Source organism: Chlorocebus sabaeus, chromosome 3 (genome assembly GCF_047675955.1).
Source record: "Chlorocebus sabaeus isolate Y175 chromosome 3, mChlSab1.0.hap1, whole genome shotgun sequence".
Lineage (NCBI taxonomy): Eukaryota > Metazoa > Chordata > Mammalia > Primates > Cercopithecidae > Chlorocebus > Chlorocebus sabaeus.
This window is the reverse complement of record NC_132906.1, coordinates 93,376,817-93,398,690: the sequence shown is the minus strand read 5'-3', so window position 1 is coordinate 93,398,690 and position 21,874 is coordinate 93,376,817. Positions and strand designations below refer to the sequence as shown.

General features: G+C 51.7%; 1 protein-coding gene across 3 annotated transcripts in view; it reads right to left on the bottom strand.

The window, feature by feature from the left end:
• Positions 1-21,874, bottom strand: part of LOC103214812 (uncharacterized) — a 682,137-nt gene that overhangs the window by 259,892 nt on the left and 400,371 nt on the right. For 2 of the 3 annotated variants that reach the window (XM_073014508.1, XM_073014507.1), the window contains exon 3: positions 4,127-4,192. The gene's annotated coding sequence lies outside the window, so the exon portion shown is untranslated. The remainder of the gene's footprint in view (positions 1-4,126; positions 4,193-21,874) is intronic. The other variant, XM_073014509.1, reaches the window with a different exon arrangement.

The following is a 21,874-nucleotide window of genomic DNA, read 5'->3' as shown; positions in this document are numbered from 1 at the left end:
AAAATAAACCTCATCTAGGTTCTACTCTTTCTGCCCTTCTCACTATTGCACTTGACTAGTCTTAAAAGTAAACACAGGCTGGGCATGGTGGCTCACGCCTGTAATCCCAACACTTTGGGAGGCCAAGGTGGGTGGATCACTTGAGGTCAGGAGTTTGAGACCAGCCTGGCCAACATGGTGAAACCCGTCTCTACTAAAAATGCAAAAAGTAGCTGGTATGGTGGCACATGTCTGTAATCCCAGCTATTCGGAAGGCTGAGGCAAGAGAATCTCTTGGACCCAGAGGCAGAGGCTGCAGTGAGCTGAGATTGTGCCACTGCATTCAACCCTGGGTGACAGAGCAAGACTCCATCTTACACACACACACACACACACACAACACGAATACCCACCAACAGATCTGCAGGGCAGTGTCCATTCCACTCCTAAGAGGCAATCCACTTAAAAGCTAAAACTGTACCTGTTTACCCCCACATTTCTAAATAGCATGCTTATATTTCTATTTGCTGATTTTCTTTAGTTCAATTTTGGCTACTGACTTCATATAATGAAAAATGAGAATTTGGCATTTCTGTACCACATCCCTACTCATTATCAACGTCTTTCTTCCCCGACACACCCACTGCTGTTTGTAACGTCTGAACAGATCAGTATTCTAGTAGATCAATTAAATGTCATGACATTGTATAAATATGACTCACAGCTGAGACACGTAGTGTACTATAATTACAGTTGCTTCCTTAAACAATTTTTTTTTAGTTTGTTTTTCCTGGACTTTACTTAATTGCTTTTTCACTGGATTCGTTTTTCATATACATATCACTAACTCAGCCCTAAACTGTGAGAATTGTAAATCTCCTCTCAAAATGCAAAGGGCCCTCTGTGTTTTCATCTTCCCTGGGAGATGCCCCTCCTGCAGCCTCCCTTCCTCTTCAGCACCGGATTCCTTAGCTTCCCTTTCCTTTCACTCTGGGGATTCCCATTGCCTCTTTCCTTTTGGATTCTTGGTTTCTTGAATCCCAAGTCGTTGTCTCTCATTTTGTGGGGTACATCCCGCAGCACCTCACTGAAAGAGTGAGTGAGAGATGTGTTTATTGAACAATTGTGTGTCTGAATTGTTTTGATTGATAGTTTGTTCATTTGGGTTAAAATTCTAGTAGAAAACTATTTTTCCCATAAAATGTTGAAGACAATTTTCCATTACCTCCTGGCTTCAAATGTTGCTGTTGAGAAGACTAATTAACCTTGATTCTAGTCCCTTATTTGTTTTTAAATGTCTGGAAGTGTTTAGAATCATTTGTTTTGAGTCCGTAAGTCTCCCTAAAAAGGAATCCTCCAACATCCTGCCAGGGGTCTGATGGGCTTTCAGCCAGTGACCTGGGAAACCACCCAAAAAAAAGGGACAGCCCCCCGCCCCCCAGTCCTGTGACAACAAAGAAACACTGAATCCTCTTGCCCTTGGCTCTGCCCAGAGTCCTCGGTCTGGAGTCTCTTCCCCATCCTCCAGATGCCACCTGAGGTGGGTGTGGCAGGCTACCTAGGGGTAGAGGAACACCTGGCCATGTACCTGCTTCTGAAATAGTCTTGCCACTCCCAGTCCCGCTGTCCACCTGGCACCCTGGGAGCCCTGTCCCTTACCCTCCTTGACAGCCCAGGATAAATCCACATCCTCTGGGTCGTGATGGCCTCTGCAGCTCAGCTCTCTGCAGCTCGCCTTGGCTAAGTCAGTCCCTCCTCATGCATCTGCTGTGCAGCTTCCAAAGTGTGTTCCTATTGCCTCTTTCCTGCAGTTGTCTGTCCTGGGTTTGTGTCCTTTAAAACAAACCTCCTTACTATTATTTGATTGAGGCCTGGGGAGACAGTAGCAGGTGAATCAGGAAGTCAGCCTCTGCTGCGCTGAGGACTTCCTGGGTTTGGATATGACCTTGATGTGGCCGTTCTGCCACCTGCCCTGACATGACGAACGAGGGAAACACAGGGGCCAGTAATGCCCACTAGTGATAGGCATGTGCCTCAGGGTGGCATGGAGCAGCAGCCATGACTCCAGGTGCCTGAGGTTACACAAGGAGAACCCTAGGATGTCACCTGCCACTCCCAAAGATGATGCCTGAGGCTTCTCTGGGGTATGGCTGAGGAAACCAAAGGGTCACCTGTGTGAGCTGTGAGGACATTCCTTCCAGCGTCCTCTGGGGGTGCTTCCTGCCTGGCTAAGCACTGCCCCCACACAGCGTGGTGGATGCCGTTGGGAGTCAGCGGCCAGCCTGAGGTCTAGACCCCCAGGAGCGCCCAGCCTGCAGGACGCGGCACCACACACAGAACAGGCTGCTGCAGGGATATAGGCCCTGAGCCATTCCCGGAATTCAACTCAAACTCAAGTAAGAGAGAGGACGTCGGAGACTTGAGACCGACGGAACCTTCTCCAGAAGTGCTTTCCGCCAGGCCTGGGGGCGAGGGGGAGGGCAGGGGGCCCCAAGCATGGGAGGAAGCTGACAGCTGGGCCCGGATCCCGTCTTAGCCGTCAGAGGAGGTCCTGCACCTCTTGCAGGGGTGAGGCTGTCACTTTGTAAGTGGGGCTTCAACTGAGGGGAGCTGCTGCTTCTCACTGGCTCTGCAGAGGTGCTGGCCAGGTGACCACCGATGCTTGTAGGAACATGGACATGGGATTTTACTAGAAAAGGAGGCCCAAGCTCTGTGGCCATCAGATGTCCTTTGCATCCAGACACGTTACAGCGGCTGCTAGGGGCATGTTTGCTGCCCGTGGCTGTGTCTGGCGGGCAGAGAGGGCTCTGGATACATGATGTGTGCGAGGCACACACACCAGAGCTGTGGGAAACAGGCATGGCTGGAGGGTAGCTGGGACATGGGTTGACAGTGTGTCCTGTCAAAGCTGCAGGCCACTTTAAAAACCACTTTGTAAGCGGATTTGCAAAGATTTCACAAAACACCGCTATCTGATGGGCGCTAAGAAGGCCTGGGGATCGTTTCCCCTACGTGGCCCCAAAGGGCCGCCTCAATTCAGTGAGCATCTTTCCACTTAACACTTCAGGGTTTAATGACCCAAAGAATAGAAATTGATGAGGAAAGACGTGCCAGCCCTCATCTTAAGATCCATTTGTCATCACAATCATTACTCTTTCCAAACGCTCTCCCTCAGGGAGGAAAAGTACAATTGGAAAATGGAACTTTTTCATCCCTGTCTTTCAATGCACACGCCTCCCTTCACCTATGAACTCACTTCACTGGCAGTGCGTGCCAGGTGGGGGATGAGAGTTGCAGAGCGCAGTCCCTCCTGGGCGGCCCCTGGCCAGGGTGGGTCTGCTGGAAGCCCCCAAGGACAGGGATGGATGCCCCGGGGGTGGGGAGGGTGTGCGAAGAGCTGCGCAAGGCCTTGCTGCCTTATGATTACCTTTGCTCAGCCCGCCCTGACCTCCTCACACAGGCTCCATGGGCTCAGCCTGCAGGGTGGGCATGGGCTGGGCCCCCTTTGCTCCACCCAGCTGCCCTGGGCCCGTGTTCCTCCTGCCATCACACCTGCTGGGTCCTATCAGCACAGCAACTCTTTCAGCGCTCTGGGGTCCGTGGATCCTGCTTTCAAATGCCCCAGGAGGTATCTGCATTCCAATTCAGTGTCCCCGGGGCTGAGCTGGGGCTTCTGCTGAAGCCACTCATGGGAGGGCCGGCCAGGTGAGCTCCTGCCCTGAGCTGAGCCCACCCCGTTTCCTCTGCCCCATGAAACCCAGGGTCCATGATACCCAAGCCAGCATCATCCTCAGAGCACCCGCTAATCCCCCACGTCTCCACGCCTCCCTCTGCTCATCCCATGTTCATGGGCAAAGCCAGCAAGTGGCCAGAGATCATGAAGCACGCCCTGGTCATTAGAGGATGGACGAGAAGCTCCTCTGTGGGTTGGCTGGTTCGCTCATTCACTAGTGTTTGCAGAGGGCCCTGGGACGGCCGTGTCAGGGCCGTGTGGTGAAGAAAACACACAGGACGTCTGTCCTGGGCCTCACAGTCCAGGGGACAGGCAGCTACCAGGTAGAGAGCCGCAAAGCACGCATATGCCACGAGGACCCAGCAGGCTTTGGAACCGCCAGACCTGGGCTCCCACGCCACTATGGCCACTCACCTCCCACTCACCTCCTGAGAGTCTTGGAGAAATCTGTGCAGCTTCTTGAGGCATTTATTTTCCCATCTGAAAAAGAAAAACAACAATGCCAAGTTTACCAGTGTTATGAGGATTAAGGGCGAGAATATAGTTAAAACGTGTGGTTACTTAGCACAGAGCCCAGACAGGGCAAGTGCGTGAAAATGGTACCGACGTCGGGACCAGTGACCGTTACTCATCAAGCGTGTATCTCCCACTCTGTGCATCCGAATTCAACGAGGGATTATGAAAATAAATGAACATTCAGAGCTGGAACTGACTACTTCCGAAAGACCTTGGCAGGAACACCCTTAATGTGACTGTCCTTGTTAACACCAGTGGAGCAGGCGCCTCGGGAATGAGCCGTGCAACAGGCTTCCGGAAGCCAGGAGGGCTGGTCGTGTCTCCTCTCCTTCTAGCTCCAGCCGGTACTTCTCTGAGCCCAGCAGCTTCTCTGGGCTGGAGGGTGGGGTGGGCTGGGAGGGAGTGGGCTGGAGGGTGGGGTGGGCCTGGAGGAGGGAGTGGGCTGGAGGGTGGGGGGGGGCCTGGAGGAGGGAGTGGGCTGGAGGGTGGGGTGGCCCTGGGAGGGAGTGGGCTGGAGGGAGTGGGCTGGAGGGTGGGGTGGGCCTGGAGGAGGGTAGCCTCAGCCCTGCTGGAGTCCTAGAAGTGAATGAAGGCCTTTCTTGCCTCCCACTCTGGACCTGACAGGAGCCTGGGGTGGGCACTGGGGGACTCTCAGAACAGTTGCAGCCTAGAGAGGCTGGACAGAGACCCCTGGATGGAGGCCATAGTGCCTGGGGGCCTGGGTCTCCTGGGCCCAGGAGCTGAGGAAGGTGGTGGTAGCTGTGCTCTCTACTACTGAGCCTTGGGGCAAGGATTGGGTCCAGGCAGGGGCTGCCGAGGCCAGAGCCCCCCGAGGCTGTCCATGCAGCATATCCACAGCTGCAGCGGCAGGCAGGCTTTGGGAATGGGTGTCCAAAGACACAGCAGTTGGAGGCAGAGGCTGAGGAAGTGGCTTGAACAAGGACAGGGAGAATAGAGATTCGAGTCCCACACGTGCCTTGCTTTGTAGCCAATGCCTGAATTCCTACTGGAAAAAACTCCTTAGATAAACACAAGTAGAGCATGGGCTCTGTTGAGACCTAAATGAGCACTGTAGTGGATGGGAGATAAAAGATGCTCAGAGCATGTGATGGGAAGCAGTGGGAGAGGAGAGTACAGCGCCTGTCCTCAGGACAGCAGCTCTAGAGGGAGGGGCTGCCTACTGAGCACATCTCAGGAGCCCAAGGCAGAGGCCGGAGCCCACAGATCTGGAGGAACTGAGGAGAAAAGCCTCCTAGCAGGGTGTTCAGGGAAATCTCCCAGTGGGAAGAGGAGGAGAACAATTCTATTTTTTTATTTTTATTTTTATTTTTTTTTGAGATGGAGTCTTACTCTGTCGCCCAGGCTGGAGTACAGTGGCGTGATCTCTGCTCACTGCAAGCTCCGCCTCCCGGGTTCCTGCTATTCTCCTGCCTTAGCCTCCTGAGTAGCTGGGACTACAGGTGCCCGCCACCGCGCCCGGCTTTTTTTTTTTTTTTTTTTGTATTTTTAGTAGAGACAGGGTTTTACCATGTTAGCCAGAAGAGAACAATTCTAAAAGCTGCAGCAGTAAAGAACAAATAAATGGCAAAAGGAGAGAGGCGGGGCTGATGTCAGATTTCTCCTCTGTGGCACAGAGAACCAGTGAGCATGGCACCTGGGGACTGGGCAAGGACACGCGCAGCCCATGAGCCCCACCCTCGGGGTGCCACGGTGGACGAAGGGAGGGGAAAGCATTGCGGGACCCTTTCTTGGTAAAGTGTTGGAGGAGGCAGCGGCGAGCCACGAAATCCACAAACCCTGCACGTCCAGGCGAACACACGCAACGGTGAAGACTTACCTGGGAGGGAGAATACAGGTGTGACGTAAATAATCCGGAAATGGATATATTTCTGAAATGAATCGCAAGCAAAGTCTAAAATAATAGCCCCGAATGAAAGTATTCATTCTGCAAAATCTAAGAGTTAGTATGACAGGGCTGGGGCAGGGGTGAGTCTAAGTCACACATGTTACTGGAAGAGGCTGGGAGTGGGTGGGAAGGAGAGGACGGGCGTGATGTAAAGCCCACTTCTCATGGGACGGAGGCTGGCCAGGATGGGGGACGTCCCCAGTCCCGAGTTTCCATCAAACGGTAAAGAACCTTACGATGGACACTGGCAATTGGGAAGGGCAGGCACCGTTACCAGCCCTGCAAAGAAACGGAAATCCACCAGGAAGAGCAGAAGGAAACAGCAGTGCCTAGACAACCCAGAAAATACAGAGAAAAGAAAACTCAATAATCAACTTGAAAATGAAAGCAATAAAGTCATTAGCCATGTCATGAAATCCAGCAGGCCGACTTGTTTCGTTCAAAGAAGAAACTGCCTAGATGGACAGGCAATCCCTGGGCTCTGTACTGTGGACAAGAAACATACATAAAATAATAGAACAAAGAAAGCCCGAAAATAAAGGAATGAGTAAAGTGATACCGGGTAAACGAAAGCCCAAAAGGCAAAAAAGAACAGAAAGAGGCCGGGCACGGTAGCTCACATCTGTAACCCCAACAATTTGGGAGGCAGAGGTGGGAGGACTGGTTGAGGCCAGGAATTTGTAACCAGCCTGGGCAATGTAGCAAGACCCCATCTCTACAAAAAATTAAAGATTTTGGCAGGCGTGGTGGCTCACACCTATGTTCTCAGCTACTTGGGAGACAAGGTGGTGAGCGCTAAGTAAGACAGGCTGACAAATATACTCTAAAAGGCACTGTTTACAAAGACAGCATTAAAATTAAAGCCTGGCACCTCTGCTCATGCCCAGGGGTGCAGCCTGGAGGAAAGGGCAGGTGGGCAGCCAGGACTGAGCCGCTTTCTGGTCTCACAGCAGGAGGAGATGAGGCAGCAGGAGGATTTGCTGACCAGTATGAATAAGTAAATTATTGTAGACGAAGACGGTTAATGCTTCAGGTACTTTTCTACCAAGATTCAAGCAGATTGAAGGGTATCATTGATATTCCCTGGGATGGAAAAGGGGTTTACCTTGACTCATGGCTAGGGAGTTTCCTGAGGGGTCAGTAATGACCTTGCTTGTGTGTGCAGGGCACCACACCAGCAGCCATCTCACTTAAGCCAGTGGAAAAAGTTCCCCACACGAGGGGCTTCTCTGTGTATGTGGCACAGTTGCCGATTGGTTGGTTGATTCAATTTTCACCTTTTCACCGGTATCTCTGGGATAAGATGTGGCAAAGCTACGGGGTCTCCCTCTGTCTCATTTCCTGCCATACACCCCCTTGGCAGCACCAGGTCTTGCAGCTGGGTGCCTGAGAGCGCATGTTCGCCAGCAGTGGGAACCCGGGCAGGTTACTCTGCTTCTTAATCTGTAAAATGGGAAGCATAATAGTAGCCCCTCCTCAGGCAGGTGGAAGAATTTCCGAGTGAACAACTGGGAAGAGCTAGCATGTGGCAGGTGACAGTGAATGTGGCTCTCAGCAGCACCCCAGCAGGTGAGCTGGAATAAAGGCTGCAGTCGCCTTGTGGCCATGGGCCTGTGTGTGCCAATGTTTTCCCAGCTGTAGTCCAGCCTTTAAAGATGAACAATTAGTGGGTGGAATTATCTCGTTGACTCACACCCTCAGATCAGAAGGCCCTGTGTGTTTGCGGAAGCTCAGCCAACCTGCTTCCTAGCTGGGCTCCATGGTCCACAGAGAAAGAACAAAGAATTCTATTTCAAACATGAGTTTTTCTAAGAGAAACGCAAGCCTTCTGATTCACCTGCTTTTTTAATTACGGATGGCATCGATTAATAAATATTAAAGGATGTTTTTCTCTTCTGTGGGGTTGTCATCAACAAAGAGCCTAGGAAGACCCACAACAAGTGGAGAATTGGGGGTAGGAGGGACAGAGAGGCGAGAGGTGGAGGGGTGCGGGGGGCAGGTGGGGCTTTCCTAGAGGAAGACTGAATGCAACCTTTCCTGACGCAGGCTGACCCGAGTCTGCAGTTGGCTCTAGAAATCTGTGTGGTCCCAGGAGAGTTACTTCAAGGTTCTGAGTTTCAATTCTCCGTGGTAAAATAAGAATGGCACTACCTGCTTCCTGGCTGGGGTGAGGATCAGCTGTGCTTAGCACAGGCACCTCTCAGCAGATGATGATGATGGTGAGGACAATGGCGATGGTCATACTCGTCTTAATGAAGAGCAAGTGGCTGTGCTCCCACCCTTGGCACTGGGCAAGGTCTTTTCTTTTGTGAGAGAACAGGGCTGACAGGCTGGGGACGGTGGCGGGGCAGGCTCAGAGGTGAGGACAACCTGGTGTGTGGCTCTGGCTCCACCTGCCCTCAGCAGTAGGCACATCATGGCATTTCTGAACACCACCCTGACCCTGAAGGTGCCCCCGTGACCCTTGCCACCCCCTCTGCCCACAAAACAGCACAGCTGCTCCAGGCTGTGTCCTGGGGTCAAATGGCCTTTCCCTTCCACGGAGGAAAGAGGCCAACTTGCTAGTTGAAAAAAGTTGGCTCCTGCACAGAAATCTCTATTTCCTTCAGGGTAAATGATGAGAGATCAAGACTCTTCCATTATCCCCCAAACTCTCTTTAAAGTTACATCAGCACGAAGAGGTAGAAGAAGTCCATTTCTGCACAGTTCCTGAGAACCCCCTTTTAACCACGGATTTCTCCGAAGGCACCAGCCAGTCCCCCACTGCACAGAAAGTGCACGTGAACTCACGGCCCCCTCCCAGAAGAGCGTGCTTCACAGAGAACGAGGTGCAATATTTATAAGTTTCACAGCAGTTTGCCTGCTGGGCAGGCGGACTCGCCTCCATCTTTTCTGACCTCTGATTTTTCCTTCTTTCTACATTCGTCTTCAAAACAAATCAAAACTGAACCCAGAAATTCTCCATTCAAGACAAAGCAGACAGAAATAAAACACACGAATGCCCCCCGTATCCACAGAGCACCGGCCGGGATAGCGGAGTGGCCACGGCCCTCTGTCTTGGTCTGCCCTACCGTGCCATGCGCAGGCTTCTGTGGTCAGCCCGGCCGCCCCAGGAGTGAAAGCTCTTTTCAGAAATAACGAGCCTGGCAACAATTCCCCGGTCCCTCCACCATGCGCCTAGAGACATCTGAGTGTCAGGCTGGGCTGGTGGCATTTTCCAGGGAGGCCAAGGGGATAAGACCAGACACACACGGAGAAGAAACACAGAGGAACGGAACCTGCTGGGCCAGTCTGGAGAAAGCACAGCAGGTGTGGGCAGGATGGGGGCGGGGGATAGTGGGAAACGGAATCTTGCTGACAGCTCAGAGGTGACCACTGGCCTGAAGGCTATTTTTTGCAAACTGTTCTCCATCCATTGGACAGAAGTGCCTGGGCTGTGAAGCTATTATAAACATCACTTTTTACCTAGAATCTGCCTCCCTTCCCCCAGCTATCTGGCAGAGCAGGGCAGCCCCTCCGTAATTCCGAGTCCCTGCACCATACCCTTCCCGGACCTACCCCACATGTCTTGCCCTTCAGCCCCCAGGGCATGTGCACTGACCGCGGTGGCCCTGGCTTGGACGTTCTCGTGGTTCTGTTTCTCTCTGTCTGGGATGGAAGCGTCCCGAGCATATGCTCCTCTCACACACAGTCAGTGCCACCACCATGACAGGCCTGCAGCAAGGGAGATGACCAGAGGTCACAGCCCACCGACTCCATGATTTCTACTCACGCCTCCTAGAACATCAGTCTTCTCGACCTACCTCGGGTGTGTGAATGAATGATTTCCAAGTAACCAGTCAGGCCAGGCGCGGTGGCTCAGGCCTGCAATCCCAGCACTGTGGGAGGCTGAGGCGGGCGGATCACCTGAGGTCAGGAGTTTAAGACCAGCCTGGCCAACATGGTGAAACTCCGTCTCTACTAAAAATACAAAAATCACCTGGGCATGGTGGCGGGTGCCTGTAATCCCAGCTACTCGGGAGGCTGAGGCAGGAGAATCGCTTGAATCCGGGAGGCCGAGCTTGCAGTGAGCCGAGATCTCGCCACTGCCTCTCTCTCCCAGGAGGTGAGTGCAGAGACCGGCAACACAGCACTTTCTCTCTCTTCCAGGAGTTCCAGCTGCTGCTGGAGACAAGGTCACACCGGATGCCCAAGGCGAGGCCCAGCTCACCACCCCCGCCACAGCCAGGCTGACTGGGTGCCAGGGAGATGAGAAAGGGGGTGCCAGGGTACCTCAAGGTGGGCTTCGCTCTGGCACCAGCCTCACGGTTTCTTCTCCTGGTGTGCTTGCTGGCGAAGGGTGACCGTGACCTGGCAGACCCCTTCATTAGTCGCCCCTGTTCTGCTGAGCCTGAAACCCTGGGAGCTCATTAGTGCCTGCCAGCGAGGGTGCCGGTGAGGGTGCTGGTTCCAGGGAGGCTCCGTCCACCTGGCAAGGACTTTTTCTTTCTTTTCTCTGAGAGAATTCAGCAGTATGAGAACAAGAAGCTCTGAAATAAAGAGGCTGAGATAATGGTGCTGACACACCAGCATTGGATTATGGGCCCAGTGCTGTGGGCCAGGAGTGTGGGGCTGGCCCAGCGCCTGCCACACAGAGTTCTCTGGTCAATATTGGCACAGGGGAGCTGGCAGAGCCATCAGCACCCGCAGCAGCGGAGAATCCTGTCCACACCTGGGCGCCCAGAGTGGGCACAGAGAGGGGCTGCAGCTCAGGGGCTCGATTCTTCACCCACACACGCTCCAAACCTCTTGGAGATTTTAAGCCGTAGCTTTTGTCAGATGCTTTTGAAGGTCTTCAGAAACTGCTGTTATCATATGTCATCAAGAAAATGAAAAGTAAAGCCAGAGCGAGATACTGCCACACACCCTCTAGAATGTCTAAAATTACATAGATGGAAAGCACCAAGTATCAGCAGAGATGTGGAGGGGCCCAAACCCTCCAGTTTAGGCACCAGTGGGCAACCCCGTGGGTGGTTTTGCACAAAGTCAACACGCACCTGGCCTTGGGCAATTCTGTTCTTGGGTGTCATCCGAGGGAAGGAAAATACTGGTCCATACGTCGGTCTATAAAATGCTTGTGCACGAAGAGGCATAGCTGCTTTCTGAACAATAACTCAAGTCCCCAAACAACCAAACTGTCCATTAACAGAAGGCTGAGGCAGGAGAATCGCTTGAACCCGGGAGGCAGAAGTTACAGTGAGCTGAGATCGTGCCACGGCACTCCAGGCTGGGCGACAGAGTGAGACTCTGTCTCAACAAAACAAAACAAAACAGGTGAATGGCAAACAGAAGGTGGTGTGTGGGAGCGACAGGATGGCGCTCAGCAGTAAAACAGCTCAAGCCAGTGCTCTGCTAACCACCAGGGTGAATTCCACACGTGCGGAGCGGCAGGACCCGGCCGCAGGTACATGCAGGGCAGGTCCCATTCCCACGACAGTCTAGGGGAGCCGAACTCTTCTGAGGGAACAAAATCACAACAGCGGCTTCCTGGGGGTGGCAGGGACCTGTGGGGGAGAAGTAGAAAGTGTCTCCCAGGCAGTGGAACTGTTCTGTGTCACAACGGGACACACATTTCAGGAGTGTCTCCGCAAAACCTTTAAAGCTAAGATTTATTTCGATATGTGTACATTTTAACTTGAAGAGAAAGAGAAAGAAGAACAGGAAAGAAGATATTGTGTTGGGCGTCCGGCAAGGAAAACAGAAACCTCAGTGGAATGGGCCCATAATCCAATCACACATGGGTGTGTGGTGGAGGTGGCGGGTGGGGAGGTGTGGAAATTAAATCAAAATTAAAAGGGTGGGGGAGAAGCAAGGGGGCTGTGGACATGGACCTGCCAGTCACCAATGGGCACGGTGAAGCGTAGCGCCCCGGGGTGATGGAAAATGCTGGTGGCGGACGTGGTCATCAGAGACTGAGGTTGGACGCTGGCCACCTCTTCTCTGCTGTGAAGGCTGCATGGGAGCAGGTGACCAGTGGGGCCAGAGAGCTTATGCAGGGAGCTCGGTCTGACAGCAGGTGCAGAGGGGCCACCCCGTGTGCAGAGCCTCAGGCACGAGGTCTCAAGACCCCCACAGTAATGCAGCCAACACACAACCAAGATGTCAGCATCGCGTGTCTCCAGTCAGGACTTCCAGAGGGAAATCGGGAAGGTGACCCCCAGCTCCTGTGCTCCTTGTGGCCTTGGCCACACACGGGCCACACTGGGCACTACGTTCACATTCACGTGGGGGCCTCTGCTCCCTCGTTCATGCTGAGGTCCAGGGCAGCACCAAGGGGTGTTCATGGAAACGACAGCCGTGAGTGTTCAGTGAGTCCCATCGTGAACCCCGTGATTCACAGGACATGATCTCACATTCCTAGCACCCCCGAGGGAGTCACGCCCCATTTCACGGACAAGGAGACCGAGGTTTAAGCAGCGAGTCCCACCGTGAGACCCGTGATTCAGGGACATGATCTCATGCTCCCAGCAACCCCGAGGGAGTCACACCCCGTTTAACAGACAAGGAGACCAAGATTTAAGAGGAAAGCAGCTTGCTTAGAGTGCGGCTGGAGGCTTCTTACCACACAAAGAAAGAGAAGAGTCACCATCTTTCCTCTGCTTTCCTGGCCCCTCTCCCAGTCCATCCTAGGACACTCTCATGCCTTCCTTCCCAGCACAGCTCAAGCCCCAGGAGGCAGGACTCCAGGGGGCCCACAAGGAGCCCCCCATGCAGAACTGCGAGAACTGCAGGCAGACGTCACTCTCGAGATCAGGCCTGAGGATGTACCGAGCTGGGCGGCCGCCATGTAACATGAGGAGAGACTCCTGGGTGGTGGGGAGGCTGCCAGCTGTGGGAGCCACGTGCCTGGCCTCCAGCTGCTGAGGGCGACCCTGGCTGGCAATCAGCGAGGAGAAGCAGCAACCTCAGTCCTGCACCCCAGGGAGCTGGCTTCTGAGGACGACGAACCCTCCGGAGCCCGGATGGGACCAGGACTTACACCAGACCACAGCCGGCTGCCACCCTCGGCTTGATTCCGGGCCTCATCCTGGGCTGCCCACTTGCCCTGACCAAGGAAAGGACGGGTACCAGGAGGATTTCAAGGTCATGGATTTCTCCTTGACTTCCTCCTGGATCCCAGGAGATAGTTCAGCAGGGGCTTAAACACGGGAAGGCCAGGGCATGGCTGCCAAGCCCGCCGCGGAACCCAGGCTCCAAATCTCATGGTAGAGAAGGGAGGGCAGGGAGGAAGGGCAGGCCCAGACCAGCTGGTGTGGACCTCGCACCAACCCCTCCTCTCTGTGCCGTGCTGTGGGTGGGGCACGGGCAGGGAAGGCGAGGAAGGCTTAGGGGCCAGTGGAAGTGCAGGTGGGGGAGGCGAGGAAGGCTTAGGGGCCAGTGGAGGTGCAGCTGGGGCAGGCGAGGAGGGCTTAGGGGCCAGTGGTGTGTTGGGGTGAACTGTACTCTCCACCACCTCAGAATGCGCCCATATTTGGTGATGTGGTGGCTGCTGATACCATTAGTAAAGTGAAGACGAGCTCATCCTGCAGTAGGAGAGCCCCAACCCCACAGGACTAGTGTCATGGGAGGAGGAGGTGGAGACACAGAGATGGGCACCCAGGGAGAGGCACACAGGGGATGAGAGAGGCGGAGAGGGGGTGACCCTCCTACGAGCCGAGGACCACTGGGAATGTCAGCACCACCAGAGGCTGGAGCAGGTTCCTGGCAGGACCTCAGAAGGAACCAGGCCTGTCCACCCCTGGAGTTTGGATTTCTTGCCTCTAGAACTGCAGGGAGTCTGTTTCTGCTGCCTCAGCCTCCTGGCCTGTGGAGCCTTGGGGCCACCACCCTGGGAAGCCCCTGCAGCAGCCGTGCAGCTCTGGCCCGGGACACAGCCTCGGCTCGTGTGAAATGCTCAGCCCATGTGCAGGGTGCCAAGTGAGGCCTCAGGCCCGGGAGTCAGGTGCAGTGTGGGAGCCTGAGCATGTTCCCAACCTACTCTTTGTCCTTTTTATTTTATTTTTTTTATTAGCATAAGGGAATAACAATACTAACTTCCGCAGGGCCCTACAAGGCCTGGGTACAACATCAGTTTAGAGGGAGTCTCACAGCTGCTGTGTGAGCAGCAGGTTCTCCGGGGGCTCCCGACCAGTAGCCTGGACCTCCATCGGGTGGTCCTGGAACTGCAGACCCTACCCCTGGCCTCTCCAGACCTCCCCAGTCAGAAACTCTCAGGAGAGCACAGCAATTGTGTCTGTGCCCGGCCACGGGACAGGGCTCACGCAGCCAGGTCACAGCCTGGACTGGAGTAAGGTCTCAGCGCGTGTTCGTCACTACAGACAGTGCTGGTCAGATAATCATTGTTTCAAGACTTTGTAAGGAGTAAGAGAAGCAAACGTCAGGTTTTTATGTCCTAGGACAGATCCCACCTGTCCTGCTTGAGCCTGAGGGAGGCAGGGGTCTGGGCACTAACTGCCCATCTGCTTGCCGGGGCTGCTCCAGAGGGGCTTAGAGACCCCTCCTCACCCTTGCAGGCGGGCTTTGTGCACTCTCAGAACTCAGAATTCTGACCCATGCAATTTGCAGAGGACAGAGGCAAAGGTTGCCAGGCAGGTGTCCAGCCCCGATCTTTGCAGGGACCATCCAGAGATGATATTTAGAGGATCTTCGCAGCATCCAAGGCCAGAACTTCAAAAACCAGAGTCAGCACGAGATACTGCTCTCAGACACTTCTGTGGCGCAAAGAAATTCTCAAATGTCACCCGCCCAGAGTCCAGTGCACAGCTGAGGGATGTATTTATATACATCGTGTTTCAGATGAAAGTATTTGATGCACAGAACTCACCGCCGCGCAATCAAAGCAGGAAGCACTCATTCTGAATTAGCCATTTTGGTGTATTATCCTAATAGAGTATTATTTTTAAACTACCACAACATTTTAATTACATTCTCAGCATGAATCATTATGTACCTTAGTGAAAAGCACTTCTGACTGTAATTGCACACTGGAGTCCCCTGATGGAGTCGATGAACTTGAACCCTGAAATGGGCTGACACGCAGGGCACTGATGCGTAGCTGCTCCCATGAGGCCCCTGTGTGTGGTACGACCAGCCTGGCCCCTGAGATGCTGCCCTCTGCTCCCTCCCTCCTCCCTCCCTCCCTCCTCCCCTTCCTCCCTCCTCTCCCCTCCTCCCTCCTCTCTCCTCTCCTCCCTCCCTCTCTTCTTCCTCCTTCTCCTCCTCCTCCTTTCCTCCCTCTTCCCTCCGTCCCTTCTTCCTCCCTCCCTCTCTTTTTTCTTCTTCCCTCCTCTCCTCCCTCCTCCCCTCCTTCCTCCCTCCCTCTTCTCTTCTCTCTCCTCTCCTCCCACCTCTTCGTCCCTCCCTCCTTCCTCCCTCTTCTTTATTCTCCCTCCCTCCTCTCCTCCATCCTCCCCTCCTTCCTCCCTCCCTCCTCTTTATTCTCCCTCCCTCCTCTCCTTCCTTCTCTTTTCTGCCTCCCATTCCTGCCTCCATCTTTTTCTTTAACAATCTTTATCAGGCCCCTGCAGATACCAGTGATCCTGTCACTTCCAGGGACACCAGTGGAACCCCCTGCCCTCTTGGAGCTTATGTTCTGTCCAGGAAATGCATCCTTCCCTGTAGAGAAGTCACAGGCATGTTTGCCTGTGGGGATGGGTGCTCCGCGGGGAAGGAAAGCGGAGAGGGGCGAGGACACCTGGGTCGTGGGGGTTGGGGGAGCTGGCTGAGGAGCGGTCGCTGGAGCAGACGTGTGAGCACAGACGCTTTCGGGCTGATATTTCACCCACAAAAGCCACCAGGACCACTGATGATATAGCTTGGACATTGCCCCCTCTAAAGCCTGGGTTGAAAAGTAATCCCCAGTGTTGGAGGTGGGGCCTGGTGGGAGGTGACTGGATTGTAGCCTGGATTTCTCATGAACAGTTTAGTGCCATCCCTTGGTTCTGTCTGTGAAACAGCGAGTGAATTCTTATGAGATCTGGGGAGATGCAGAAGCTCTCCCAGGAAACTTCAGTACACGCCTCAGGCAAAAGATGGGGAGCTTGCCTTGGCCTCGTTTGGAACCTTCTGGTTTATGGAGTGTTTTCACCCACCCCAGTCTTGTGGAAGCTCCCACGACTTGGAGAGAAATGCAGGGTGGATGGGATGAAGCCTTTTCACAGAAGAATCAGCTCAAAGAGGTGAAGCCACACAGGCAGTGGTCATGGCCAAGGCCTCTGTCCTCCCAGCCAGTGACGTCTTTGTGGAGCACTCATGATGAACAAGCCTTGATGGGCTGGAAGGAATAGCAACAGCACCCAGGAGCTGGTGGGAGGAGTGGACGGTGCCTGGTGCAGCACTGCCTGGAGATTCTGCAGGTTCCCTCTGCTCCAGGCAACAAGAGGCAGCGTCTAAGGACTTCCCAAGGTCTCTGTGAGCCTCCAACCTCTACCCTCCTGTGGTTCTCACCCATGGAGGAGAACCTGGGATCCACGACCTGGCAGCTCACAAAAGACAGACACTGCATCCACTTAATTCACTCCCTTCATTCCTCTGTGTAAGGGATAGAGACATGATGGAGTGGCTGTGCTTCAGAGAGTGTCAGGGAGTGAGGGAACGAGGGCTCGACCATCTAGGAAGCTCCACTTCATCAGATTCTGCAGCTTTCAAAGCAAACATTCCCAGAGCAAGGCATGAGGGTGCCAGCCCCTGGAGAAGCCACACTGTGCCTCCGTGATGCTGAGTGTGGCTGCGGGGAGCATCTGCGTTCTACGGGCGATGAGGACAGGGTATGAAAACGGAGCTTTTCACCTCTCCTCCTCTTCTTACTCTGAGAGCTTTATATAACCACGGTTTTCATAGCATGGGGCAAGATTAGCGCTACTAGAAATGATGCGTAATGCCTTATTAATTAGAACTGTGCCTGGTGAGACCTTCTGAGACGTTTCAGCAATTCTGAGAATTAGAAGGGTCTGGTTTTGTTCTGATCCAATTATTTTCTTTTCCTTTCCTTCTTTTTAGTTTTCTGTATTCAGGAAGACCACTTCTTAGAATAGGCAAAGCCCTGGCAAAGGTGAAAGGGATCTCCTTGTCTCCCTGGCTATGGTCTCCCCACCCCATCCTGCTTGCCCATCCCAGGCTGGGTCCACAGGGTACAGCACGCAGGGAAATCAAGCTGGTCCCCATCTACTCCTGCCTGGCTTCTGCACTCTTTACCTCTACCCCATAGAATCCCCATTTTCAGAAAATAGCTGGCTCATTTCGTTGTTCATTACGTTGCTGAGCAGATCCACTCCCAGGTCAATTCCTGGAGCACTGAAAAAAATAAGTCCATAAACGGAAGAAGGATACGGGGACACAGAGGCTGCCGTGAGCTCTGCAGAGCCATAGCTCCGGACCACTCACTGGACCACTCTAGTTGTGAGGGGCAGGCCACCCGCTGCTGCTTCTGCCACCTCCCCAGAAAGGCCGCCTCCGAGACTCTAAGCACCACGCACACTCGCTGCCATGCTCACCTGCCCCTGGTCAGCCTCAGAACCTTTCCTTCTGTTACTTTAAATGGGTGATAATGGATCAAAAACTTTCTGAGGAGTGGATCCCGGGCCTAAAATGCTTGAGTTCAAATTCAACTCAACTACTGGTCATTTCACCTCTCCGTGTCTCAGTTTCCCCATCTGTAAAATGAGGACAGCGGTCGTGCCCGCCTCACAGACTTGAGGAGATATCGAATGAGCTAAACAGAATGACTCACATGCACTCAGGTGTGGATAAATGCTGTCCGTTATTGTAAGCACAGAAGGCGGCCCTGGGATCTGTCTTTCTGGCCCAGTGGAAGTCACCTCCAATTGCCCTTACTGTGAGGCTTTCCATCAGTGGGTGTAGACAATGCCCCAGGGAGGCAACAACAGAAAAACAACACACAAGTGATGGAGGGAGGGAGGCGCGGTGGAGGGAGGGGGGCGCGGTGGAGGGAGGGGGGCGTCATGGAGGGAGTGGGGGATGACTTGGCCAAGGATGAGGCCAGTTTGCTCTGGAGCTTCTCCAGAGCCTGGACACTGGAAGGGTCGACGGATGCCTGCCCACCACTGTCCCCTACAACCCAGGCCCTCCGCCCGGCCCTATCTTGGATGGAACCACTTGAGGTCAGGATGTCTTTTCTCCTGGTTCGCCTTCTTCTCAATTCTGGATGAGGCAGGTCTCTTTCAGCTCCAACATTGTGAGCATCCAGGGCCTCCTCTACAGTCACTTTCTACCACTCCTCACACCACGAGGCCCCAGGAAAGCAAGAGTTGCCCTTGGGATCTGAGGTTCCAGGCAACATAGAGCGGAGAGGTGGAGGGAGATGTGACAGAGGCTGCTGGATGGGGACCAAGTCGCAGTTATGTGGGGCCGGTGAGTCCTGAGGATCTGTGGCATGTCAGGGTGACGCTTAACAATGATGCAATACACACTTCAAAACAGCCAGAAGAGAGGACTTTGAATCCACTCACCACAAACAAGATTGTGAAGCTACCCGTTGTCTGTGAGATCGTCTTTACCATTTAATGCGCTCAATGCAATACGACCTTTCAAGAAAGCCAAGGAGGAGCTTCTAACTAAAATATGCTGCTTCTGAATTTCACATAGAAAAGTAAGTCAGCAAAAATAGCGAGATTCTGAAAATTAAAATTAGTAAAAATGATTTTCCGTTAGCATACTAAACATTGGAGCGTGCACACACACACACACACACACACACACATATATATAATTATTATTATTATTATTTTTTGAGACAGAATCTTACTCTGTTGCCCAGGCTGGAGTGCAATGGCACGATCTCGGCTCACTGCAAACTCTGCCTCCTGGGTTCAAGCAATTCTCTTGTCTCAGCCTCCCAAGTAGCTGGGGTTACAGGTACCCACCACCATGGCTGGCTAATTATTGTACTTTTAGTAGAGATGGGGTTTCACCATGTTGGCCAGGCTGGTCTCGAACTCCTGACCTCAGGCAATCCACCCTCATCAGCCTCCCAAAGTGCTAGGATTACAGGCATAAGCCACTGCGCCCAGCCAGAGCATATTGTAAAAGCTACAATAGTTACAACAATGTGGTATTGGAACAAAAATAGACAAAAGTATAAAAAAAAAGAAAGTCAAAAACAGCAGCAAATATACACAAGAATTTACTATCTGATAAAGATGACATTTTAAACAAGTGAAGAAAAGATCAATGTTTTCAAGCAGTGATATCAGCCCAACTGGAAGAAAATGAACTGGATTTCTAGTTTGCACCGTATAGCCAAACAAATTTTCGAGGAAACAATTATACATGTGAACAATGAAATAATCTTAGATGTCATACTTAAGAAATCTTTGCCTAGCCTTACAGAAAACACTAGAAGAAAAAAGGGTAGAATTTTTTTCATAATTGGAGTGAGGAAAAAATCATAAAAGCTAGCATCCATAAAACAAAAGATTCCTACTTCACATACATATTTCTCATTTTTTGAACAGTTTTATTGAGGTGTATTTGCTGTCCAGTAGCCCTTACATACATAAAGTAAATGATTTGATAGTTTTTACATATGTCTACACTTGTAAAACCACCATTGCAATCAAGATAACAAACACATCTGCCACTTCCCATGGCTTCTGCCCTTTGTAACCTGTGTCTCCAACCCCGCCCCACCCTGCGCCCCCACCCCAGGCCCACTCTGGTCTGCTTTCTGTCATTACTAACTAGTTTGCTTTCTCTAGAGTGTTCTGTGAACAGAATCACACAGTGTATACTCTATCTTGTCTTATTTCTTTCACCCAGTAGAACTATTTGGAGACGTATCCATGTTGTTGCGAGTATCATTAGTATGTTCCTTTTCATTCCTGAGTAGCATTCTACTACACAGATATACCTCCATTTGTTTATCCAGTTATCTGTCGATGGACATTTGGGTACTTTGCAATTTGGGCTGCTGTGAACATTATGCATATGTCACTGCGTGGACATGTGTCTTCATTCTTCTTGGTCTGTCTGAGCTCCATATCTAGGGGGCCTTTGGAATTGCTGGGCCATGTGATAAGTTCTATTCAACGTGTTAGAGAAATTGCTGAGGAGTTTCGCAAGTGGCTGCCACATTTTCCATCTCCACTATCAGCTTGTGAGGGTTCTAATTTCTTCACGTCCTCACCAACACTGTTATTGCCTGTTTTATGTTTATTATTATTATTGTAGCCATGCTGGTGGGTGCAGTGGTATCTTGCTGTGGTTTTTATCTGCATCTTCCTAGTGACTAACGATGCTGAGCATCCTTTGAAAGCCACGTTGCCGTTATTACATCTTCTTTACGCATCTGTGAACTGTCTACTGAAATCTCTTGCCCACTTTTTGTTGACTCATTTGTCTTTTTATCATTGAGTTTAAGAGTTTTTCACATATTCTAGATGCAAGTCTTTTTTATCAGATATACGATTTGCAAATATTTTCTCCCAGGCTGTAGCTTGTCTTTATATTGTCTGAACAGTATCTTTTGAAGGCCAGAAGTTCTTAATTTTGATGACATTCAGTTTATCATTTTTTTTCTTTTGGTGTCATGTCTAAGAAATCTTTGCCTAACTTAACATAAAAATTTGAAATTTTGAGTTATGAAAAGGAATAGAGACAGAGAAAAGATAAATGACTAACTAGATCAAAGTATTTGAATTCATAGTATAAAGTGCTAATTTGTCTAGAAGATAAAGAACTTTCTCAAATCAATAAGCAAAAGGCCAGCCATCTAACAGAGTGCATTGCCAAGGAATACAAGCAGAAAGTTCTCAGAAAAGGAAATACAAATGTCTCCTCCACAGAAAACTCAACTTTACTCATAAAAAGAGAAACTCAAATTAAAACTACAGCAAGATTCCATTGACTTGCCCCTCAAGTGGGCAGAGATAAAGAAACTGGGTGGCTACTGGGTTGGTAAGGAGGTGGGGGGTAGGAGATGGACTTTCTTACAGTGCCTGACAGAGCATGTATTAGAACAGAACCTACAGAGGGCCATTTGTCAATTACCTATCAATGCAACATTCCTTTTCATCCAAAACTGCACTTCAGGAAATTTATCTTTTGCATATACTGACTCATGTGCAAGATGTACATGTTCAAAGATACCCATTGCAGCATTGGGTAAATGTGCAATATTGAAAGAAATCTATCAGCAGGAGACTGACAAGTAGCCTACGGCTGATTCATACCATCAGACAATGGGACGTTGCCGGGGGAGTGTCCTCCCCTATCCAGGTTCGGGTTTCAATGTGCAGTAAGCCCCTTGCCTGGCTTTCTGTCCCAACCCCCAATTAAAAAAGAGAAAGGGGCTCAGCTTCACAAATTGACAAATCAGAAGACACACTTTCAGGAGGTTCCCTCCTGCACCTTTTGAGTTTTGTGCATATACTGTCATTCAAAACAAACAAAACTGGCTGGGGGCAGTGGTTGATGCCTAAAATCCCAGCAGTTTGGGAGGTCGAGGTGGGAGGATTGCCCAGGAGTTTGAGGTATCAGTGAGCTATGATTGTGCCACTGCATTCCAGCTTGGGTGACAAAGCAAGACCCTGTCTTAAAAAAAAAAAAAAGAGAGAGAGAGAGGGAGGGAAGAAACAAAATGGAAATTAGCATTTAGACAGTGCTTTCAGACTATGAGCACACTGAAAGAAGAATGCACAATCATTAAAGAAAATGCACAATTATTCATCACCTACTATGCGCTA